Source organism: Solanum lycopersicum, chromosome 5, assembly GCF_036512215.1.
Source record: "Solanum lycopersicum chromosome 5, SLM_r2.1".
NCBI lineage: Eukaryota > Viridiplantae > Streptophyta > Magnoliopsida > Solanales > Solanaceae > Solanum > Solanum lycopersicum.
In genome coordinates this window covers 55,689,811-55,700,005 of record NC_090804.1, presented here as the reverse complement: position 1 = coordinate 55,700,005, position 10,195 = coordinate 55,689,811, and positions in this window count along the sequence as shown.

Here is a 10,195-nt window from a genome sequence, read left to right as displayed (position 1 = left end):
CACATAAGTTAAATTTATATATACATATATATATATATATATATTTATATATACATATATATATATATAGATATAGATATATGCATATATATATACACATATCAATTATTTATATTCTTACATACATTTCAGAATTATTTGTATACTTTTTTACATTCAGAACCTACAACATGTTTTCAAACATCATTTCTTTATATTGCACTTTCTTTTAAATTGTGTTACATTGAAATGAGTCAGTATTATTGAGTCATATCATTCTTGAGTTGAGAAGAGTCAAGGTATGTTTTCCTTCTTACTCCTTTTAAAGCTTAACTTGTTTTAGCATTTCAACTCGCATAGTAGTACTTTCAATACATTGATACCAATTGGTCTGCATCATATCATGATGCAGACGTAGGTAACAAGGATCAATATTAGCCAGTGCCTTGTTGATCCAGCTGAGCACTCAGAGTCAGTGGTGAACCTACATTCATTTTTGGAGGACACATTTATCGCTTACATTCTTCCTTTTTTTTAAGAGGTTGTGGGGTCTTTCCCAACATCCATACCAAATGTATAAGGCTTCATAGAAATACAGTTAATAGTTCAAAAATCTTTATGTATTATTTTTATGTTAAACACTTGGGTTTCCACTTTGTCCAAGTTGAATGTTTAAATCTTTAAAGCATTCCAATTATCTTGTTATTCATTTAAGTTTAGTTCTTTGATCATTATAGTATTGATTGTTGTCTTTCCCTTAGTTAAGTAAGCCATTAAAAGAATCCACTAAAGGCCAAAAATGGTAATTTTGTTTCCACCATGTCTAGGGTGTTGGCTCGGGGCCTGACAAACTTGGTATCAGAATATAGAGTTTAAGAGTCATAGAAAGTCTCTGAAGTAGTTTCTATCGAGTCCTAGTTATCGTTGTGAAACTTGTCACATCTATACTTAGAAGGCTATGACATATCGGAAATACTTCACTTCTTTCATATTTCTTTCGTTTGTTAGAGTTCATCTCTAAAAGTTTCTTTCTAACTCCAGTGTGCACACGTTTTCAGATAATCATGCCTCCACAAAAAGCATTATGAGGTCGTGCAGCTAGGAGGAATATAGAGGTACCCAAGTTGCACAATGCACCTGACATGTAACCGCAAGAAGAAGTGTCTAATTTTGAGTTTAGAGAGGCAATAAGTATGCTCAGCCAAGTTGTGACCAATCAAGTTGGGCAGCATAGAGGAGCTTGAAAAGAAGAGGTTGACAACTCAAGGATTTGTGAGTTCTTGAGGATGAATCCTCAAAGTTTCACTCGTTCGAGCACCACTGAGAATCTAGAAAAAAATTTAAGAACTGAAGAATGTTTTTGATATGATGAATGTTACTGATGCCGAACGAGCTGAGCTAGCTGCATAACAAGTGAAACATGTGGCTAGAAGTTGGTTTGATTAGTTGTAAGAGGGGAGAGATGAGGACATACCACATCCCAGTTGGGCTTGTTTTGAAAAGGCTTTCTTTGGGCATTTATTTCCTTGAGAATTGAAAAGGTCTAACGTATGCAAGTTTCCTACCCTGAAGCCGGAATTTTTGAGTGAGAATAAGAATGGATTCAAGTTCACCTAGTTGTCTAGATATGCTCCTTAAATAGTTAAGGACATCAGGAGAAGGATGGGTTTGTAGTTATCTTGGGTCATGCATCAAGTAAAGAGAGAAGAGTTGCAATATTATTAGGAGACATGGACATACCCAGGTTGATGGTTTATGTGTACAAGGTTGAATAGATGAATTTGGGGGACATAGAAGAGAATGGAAACAAGAGAGCTAAGATAGGAAATGAGTCCGGACAACAGAAGAGTAATACTAATTGGTCATCCTTCCAACAAATATAGAAGGGTCCAGTCCCATCATCTCCGAGTGCATCTACACGTAAGAACAATTGTGAGTACAGTGGTCAGAATTCTAGATCTAAACCTATATATTCATAGGGTAGTGTGGCACAATGGGATTGTAAGTTTCCTGCCTACACAAGTGTGGTAGTAACCACTCCGGTGTTTTTCGTGAGGGCTACACTAGTTGTTTTATGTGCGGTCAGATCGGGCATTTCATGGGGGAGTGCCCAAAGAACAAGTAAGGAAGTGGTAATGGGGGCAATAGAGAAAATTCTTCATAAATTGCTCCACCAGAAAAGGTTGCACCTAGGGGAGCTACTTCAACTATAAGCGGAGGATCAAACTGCTTTTATGCTTTCATCAATCGCCAGGAGCATGATAATTTTGCAGATGTTGTCACTAATATTATTCAAGTCTCTAAGTTTACTATTTATGCATTTCTAGACACTAAAACTAGTTTATCTTTTGTAATCCATACATTTCTATGAACTTTGATATTATTCCTGAGCAACATAGTGACCATTCAGTGTTTCCACATCTGATGGTGAATCCATTATAGCAGAAAGAGTCTATCGTAATTTTCCCATTTCTTTCAATCAGAAGAGTACCATGGCTGATTTAGTTAAGTTAGACATATTACACTTCAATGTTGTTCTTGGTTTGCATCGGTTTCATGCAAGTTATGCCTCGTTTGATTGTACAGCTGTAATAATCAAGTTTCAATTTCCAAATGAGCAAGTGTTAGAGTGGAAAAGAAATTTAGTAGTGCCTAAGGGTCTCATTTTGTACATATTCCGAGCTAATGATTCAAGTGTTGAGGGACCTCGTATTTAGTTATTTCTAGTAGTGAAGGAGTTCCCAGAAATCTTTCCAGATAATCTCCCCAGAGTCCTTCTAAACGAGAGATAGACTTTCGTATAGATGATTTTCTAGATACTCATCCTATCTCTATTCCTCAATACAATTAGACCCCAACAGAGTTAAAGATTTGAAAGAAAAGTTAAAATATTTGTTGGACAAGCGTTTCATTTGACCATGTATCTCACCCTGGTTGCTCCGTTCCTTTTTATGAGAAATATATATGGTTCCCTTAGGATCTGTATAGATTACTTTAACTGAACAAGGTTACTATTAAGAATAATTATCCTCTTCCAAGGATATATTATTTTTTCAATCACCTTCAGGGTGCTTCCTCATTCTCAAAAATTGATCTCAAATTAGGATACCACTAGTTGAGAGATCGGGAATGTGATATTCTAAAAATATATTTCAGAACCAGAGAGGGGCATTATGAGTTCTTAGTCATGTCTTTTAGGTTGAGCAAAAGGCCAGCAACATTCATGGAACTTATCAATAGAGTCTTTAAACCTTTTTAGATATGTTTGGTATTGTTTTTATTAATAACATACTAATATATTAAACGAATCAAGAAGATCATGTTAATCACGTCAAAGAAGTCCAACAGACTTTTAAATATTACGAGTTACAAGCCAAGTTCTCAAAAAAGAGTTTTGACTTAAGTATGTTCAATTAGAGTTGATATCCAAAAGATAAAAACAGTTCAATGTAGTACTAGACCCATGTCTCTAACAAATACAATAAGATTCTTGTGTTTGGCTACCTACTATAGAAGGTTTGTTGAGTGATTTTATTCTATCTTTTCTCCTTTGACCATGTTGACTCAGAAATTAGTTAAGTTTCAATGGTCTGAAACTTGTGAAAAAAGCTTTCAGGAATTGAAGAAGAGGTTGACAACTGCCCCGGTCATGACCTTACGAGAAGGTACTCAAGGTTTTTTGGTGTACTATGATGCATCTAGAGTTTGCTTGGGTTGTTTATTGATGCAGAATGGCAACGTTAAAGCTTATGCCTCCAACAGTTGATGCTTCATGAGGAGAATTATCCAGCCATGATTTAGAGTTTGTTTCTATAGTATTTCCCTTGAAGATATGGCGTCACAAATTTTACGGTGTTTATGTGGATGTCTTCACTGATCACAAGATCTTGCAATATGTGTTCACTCAAAAAGAGCTTAACCTCAGTCAAAAGTGGTCGTTAAAATTTCTCAAGGATTATGACATGATCATTCTTTCCACCCAGGTAAGGCTAATATTGTTGTTGTGTTTTATGTAGGTTGTCTATTAGAAGTATCGTTCATCTTGAGGATGAAAAAAAGGAACTAGCACAAGAAGTGCATAGACTTGCACGCTTAAGAGTCCAACTCATGGATTACACAAAAAGAAGGATAGTTGTTACGAATGGGGTTGATTTATCATTAGTGTCTAAAGTGAAAGAAAAGCAAGACCAAGATCCTATTTTGCTTGAATTGAAGGCAACTGTCCATCAGAACGGACATGATGAATTAATCAAGTTTTGGTACGCTTTGAAGTGTTACGATATGGGAGAAGGTTGAAAATTCTAGTTCTTGCTGTTCATTATGATATGATATACCCCATAAATAAAGAGTATTAGCTTTTTAACAAGGGGGAGATGGTGTATTGAGATATCAAGGTAGATTTTGTGCACCTATGGTGGATGGACTCAAATAGAGGATCGTGGAGGAAGCCCATAGCTCCAGATATTCCATTCATATGGATTTCACAATGATTTACCACAATTTGAGAGAAATATATTGTTGGAATGGTATGAAAAAGGAAATTGACAAATTTGTTTCCAAGTGCCCATATTGCCAACAATTTAAAGTAGTGAACCAAGGCATGAAGGGTTGGCTCAGAATATAGCACTTCCAAAATTGAAGTGGGAGATGAATAATATAGAATTCATGACAGGGTTACCAAGGTATTGCAGGCAGCATGATTCAATTAGGTGAATGTCGATACAATGACAAAATCATCCCACTTCTAGCATGTAACACTTCGAAAGTCCAAGACCTAATTTAGATCCTTTGAGCGTAAAAGTGTTGTAATATTATTTTAAGGTCAAAACTATTTTTTATAAATAATATAGGTAGTTTTGGAGTCAAAACATCAAAGGACGTCCATGACGTCTAGTCAACTTGTAACTTGAACTAGTGTGATGTCTTGATTGTTTTAAGGAGGTGTTGAAAGTTTTAATCATGTTGAGGTGATGAAAATTGACATAGGTGTTTAATAGGGGGTAAATTGAATAAAAGCCAAGTGAGGAATTCCTTTGTTAAGGGCAAGCCTAAGCCAAAAGGCCAAAGCTTCCCAAGAAGGGAGGCTGCTGCCTCACTCTTGATGAGCATCACCACGACTCGTGTTCATGGCAACGACAAAGGAGGGGAACTTGTGAAGGTTACTTGGCCATGGGGGAAAAGAGGCCTTGAGACTTAGATACTTTCCAAGACACCACGATCCATTATATGGCTCGTGGTGCACTTGAAAGAAAAAAGATGGCTAGCCGTGAAAATGCCTTAACCAATTGAGGGGAGATTGGTGTGGTGTTGGAGAGCTACTGCCAAAGAGCACCACGAGCCACTTAACGATCCATGGTGCATCTTCACGGAAGGGAACGAAGCGTCTCGTGGTCTAGCCTTGGAAGGAAAAACGTAGGTGGCTCACTCGGAGGAGCTATTGCCTCATCTTTCATGAACACCACCACCATCTCTCATATACTTTATGGACTGTGAAGCAGGGCGTGAAGATGGGCTGGAGCTCACCGTGAAATTTAGTTGGACTTCACTTTCGGAATTTCAACTTAATGAGTGGTATTTTCGGTATTTGGGGTGGACTATATTGACATTAATTTAAAAATCATTCATTTCCCACTCTAAAACATAAACCAAAATTGAAATGCATATTGCTTCCACTCCTCTTTACTTTCTCTCTCTATTTAACCTCCATTGAAGGAACAAGAAAGCTTGAAGAAGGAAACCAAATTCTATAGGATTTCACTAGAATTTTGTGGAATAAGCTTCATTAAGGTATGGGTTCTTCACTCTTTGTTTTCCTTTCCCCAAGAGGTCCTCTCAAAGTTGATTTTCAAATTACCCAAATCTTAGGGTTTACTCCTACAAAAGGGTTTCTTCCTAATTCATAATTGATCTTCTAAATTGTGTTGTTTATGATTTCTAATGATAATTATGGTTATATTATGAGGTATTATTGTTAAATTATGTTAGTTCTTGATGTTAAACTTAGTATGTGAAATGGATCAAGAATTGACCCAAATTGCCTAACCCTAGGTTATGAAATCATGTTGTATTGATGAGAATAGATACAATTGACTTAGTATTGTGTTAATTACTATTGTATAATGTTATTACACCTATTTAGGGATGAAATTTTATTGGTTGAGTGTAAAAACAATGATGATGTCTTTTGAAGGAGAAATTGGTAAGACTTTGTAATCTTGAACCTTTACTTAAATTGTGACGACTTTTACTTGGTGATAGAGTTCAATTTAAGCATGCCTTGTGATTGGATTAAGTAGGTATTGGTATGATGATGAAATTTAAATGTCTTGATTATGTAATTGTGATATTATGTTTTAAGATGTAATGATAAAAAGTTGGTTATTAATTTCCTATGTGCCTTATTATGACATAATGATGATAATGTGTTGATCTCACATATGAGGGTTGCACTGAAAGGATGTTCGCATGCGATTCCGATTGATATACTGATTGTGATATACAAGTAGTTAGTTTCCTATGATCTAAACTAAGTTATGATTAATAATAAAGGCTTAAAGACATTTCAAAAAGAGACTCTAGCTTAATGCCGAGTGAACTAGTAATGAGGAGTGTCCTTTCCCGAGTAGGTAATGTAGTTCATTATTGTACTCATGATATTGTAGAAAACAATGAAATATGCATAACGAGCGTCCCGAAACACATCTTCTAGTTCTTGAAGTATGTTGCCCTCATAGGAATAGTAGCTAGTGGATCCACCTAGAATGTTACGATCATGTTTTGGTACTAACATGGCAAGTAGTCCACCTTCTTTAGGTGTAAGGTTTCATGACACTAGATTCCACACTTATCTCGTGTGTTCTATGACGATTAAGGAAAGTGTTCCCGAAAATAAAAAGAAGTAAAAAAGTGAGAACTAACTCAGGTGACATCAGAGGTTGACTTAGTCTTGGTAGGGGTATGGGTTTACATAAACATTGCACTAGTTTGATTAGAGGGAAGTCTTAGAAAGTTTTTCTTATGTTATATAGAGTAATGTTATGCATATGTTGATTCTACATGTTGATGATCCTATATGATGTTGGTTTCCCTTATGAACAATGTTATTGCTCTAAATTGCTACATGTGCTAATGATTATTCTTGGTACTATGTTATGTAATGTTAGACATCATTTATAATCCTTTGTTTGGTTTACATGGTTAATTAAGGTTATGGGGATTTACTTGGTCATTGCACTTGTAGGATTAATGAAGGATTGTGAGTGAAGGTCTTGTATATGTTGTAATATCATGAATTCTTATGTGTTGCTTGTTGTTATAGCATGACTTAGGTTTGTTGTGACTATGTACTCAAGTATGCTAGTATACATGTTTCTTTGGTTATTTATTGACAAATATGTGCTTATTGGATTATATGGGTCTTAATGTGCATTAAAGATTCATAAATGACTTAGTATGTTGTCTAAGGTAAATATCCGTTTCACATGCATTCTTTCAAATATTTTATGTGCATGTTTTCATACTCAGTACAAGTGGTGTACTAACTCATTCTCTATGTTTTCTAAAATTATTTAGGTTCCAGCCATTGAATTTTTGAGGGACATTTAAGAAGATTTGGATTCTCATTCTCCAAATTCGGTAGGTCCTCACCTTCCGAGGAAGGTGCCAGTATCTTGCTATTTGTTATTTTTTTAGTATTAAAAATATTTGGTCTTTATATTTTATTTGAGGACTATCATTATATATACCTATATGAGGCTTTATTGTAAAGAAGTATGGTCTATGCCTAAATTTTTTATTTTATTAACATGGTTTTAATATGAGACGTATCTTATACTTCTTATGAATCTATATTGCTATATTATGTGTGTGAAATAAAAGTAGAAGCCTATGTAGTGTTTCCTATGTGAGGAGTTTATGTAAACTCCCTATATATATTATATGTAAGTTAGGGGTGTAAGTAAACCTCAATATAGAAGTAGTTAAAAAGTTTTATATTTCTGCAATTTAACCTATGATATGTTATGACGACTGCTAAGAGGCTAGTCTAAATAATTTTGGAGGATGATGATGCCGGCTACGTGTAAGGGGTACTCCCCGGATGCGAAATACTCGGTAAAATCTACTCACTTGATATAGGATTTTGCAACAATTTATATTAAATATATGGTGAGAATTCATGGCGTCACAGTTTTGATCGTTTCAGATAAAGGTACACAATTTACAACACAATTTTGGAAATTTTTCCAGGAAGGTTTAGATTCAAAGGTTAACCTAAGAACTACTTTGCATCCTTAGACGGATGGGCAAGCGGAGCGTACTATCCAAACTTTAAAAGATAGGTTGAGGTCTTGCTGATTGATTTCAAGAGCAATTGGGATGATCACCTATCTCTTTTGGAGTTTGCTAACAAAACAGTCATCATTCAAGCATCCAAATGGCTCCATATGAAGCTCTTTAATGAAGAAGATGCAGATCTGGTATAGGGTTGTTTGGAGTTGGTGAAGTAGGGTTGATAAGACCAGATCTAGTTCACTAAGCTATGGATAAGGTGAAAGTAATTCAAGATAAACTAAAAACAGCATAAAGTCGTCAAAAATCCTATACACATATTAGGGGAGGGCGTTGGACTTTGAAGTGTATGGTTGGGTATACTTGAAGGTTTCACCAATGAAGGATGTTATGACGTCTAGTAAGAAGGGGAAACATAGTCCCCGGTATATTAGACCTTATAGAATATCAAAGATAATAGGCAATGTAGCTTATAAGATGGAGCTCCGTGTATTTCATATCTCTATGTTGAAGAAGTGAATGGAAGATCCTTTTTTGATTATTCCAACTATGATTTTTGGGATTAAGGATAGTTTATTCTATCAGGAGATTCTGGTTAAGATTTTAGATTGCCAGGTTCGCAAGCTTAGAACAATGGAAGTTACATCAGTCTAGGTTCTTTGGAGGAACCAATTTGTTAAAGAAGCGAGTTGGAAAGCTGAACTACATATGAAAAGGAGATATCCACATCTCTTTGAATCTATAAATAATGCATATCAAGGTACTAATTTTCTTCCTGGTACTTTATAAACTATGAGTAAGTATGTGGTTACTTGCTTTTATTTGTTAAGTGTTGAATTGAGGTTAATATCCTAGCTTAGTGAAAGAAATATCATCCAAGGATGAATGTTCCCAAGGGGGTGATATTTTAACATCTAACAAATTTAGATTATCTAGGAATAAACTGACAAACTAAAAATATTCATTTTTAGAAAGAAAAAGAGAAATCTTGAAAAATGCCTAAGTGAAAGTGAGTTTTGGTCATTTTCAAACAACCATATCTTCTAGCTTAAGATGATGTAGAGTTAGTTCTTTATATTATTGGAAGTAACTTGGAGAGATCTTTCCAACTCTGCCAAGTTTCCGCATTTTCGATAACTTATGAGTGAGATATGCCTATCATAAGGTGGGTTGTTGAAGTAAAGAAAGTCCAAATGCATGTTTAAATAAGGGAAAACTAGTCTTTTAAACAATTTATTTTCTATTTTGTTTTATGAGTTAACTAGGGTAAGAACAAGTTTTAGTTCAGACAAAAAAATCAAAATCACATTAAGGTCTTCGATAAAAGAAAAAAGAAGAAGAAAAGGGAGAAAAATCACGGATTCGCCAAGAACGCTAAGGTTTAACTTGTGGATTTCTTCGGGGTTGATCCATATAAAGGTTTGTGAGATCTTTTAATGTTGGGTTGGTTGACCCACACACCAATCTTACTTCAATCTTTTTATTTTCGAATTGGTTGAATGAGAATATTGAATTTCTGGAAAAACATGGTTATGTTCTTGATTGTGTAGTTGTTGATTGCCTATTGTTCGATTAATTCGTCATTTTCCGGGTCAAGTTAGATCTATTGCATAGTGTAGATACTAATAAATCGAAGGATTTGGGAATAGAACTATGGAGGTTTAGGTGATTTAAGATAAAAAATGAGAGAAGAAAAACCATTCAGACGCATCTGGTTACCACCTCGCGCGGTGCAACCCATCTATGCAAAAAGGCAATGGGAGGCAAGCCTGAAGTGGACCAGAATGGTGCCTCAGACCAAATGGTCTTACCCGGCGGCCCGAACGAGCCCAAATCATCGTATATGTGCCTACTTTTCCTATTTTAGTCCAATTAAGACCTTTTGAGGTGTTTTAACACTTTCTAATAATCCTAACTACTCTAAATG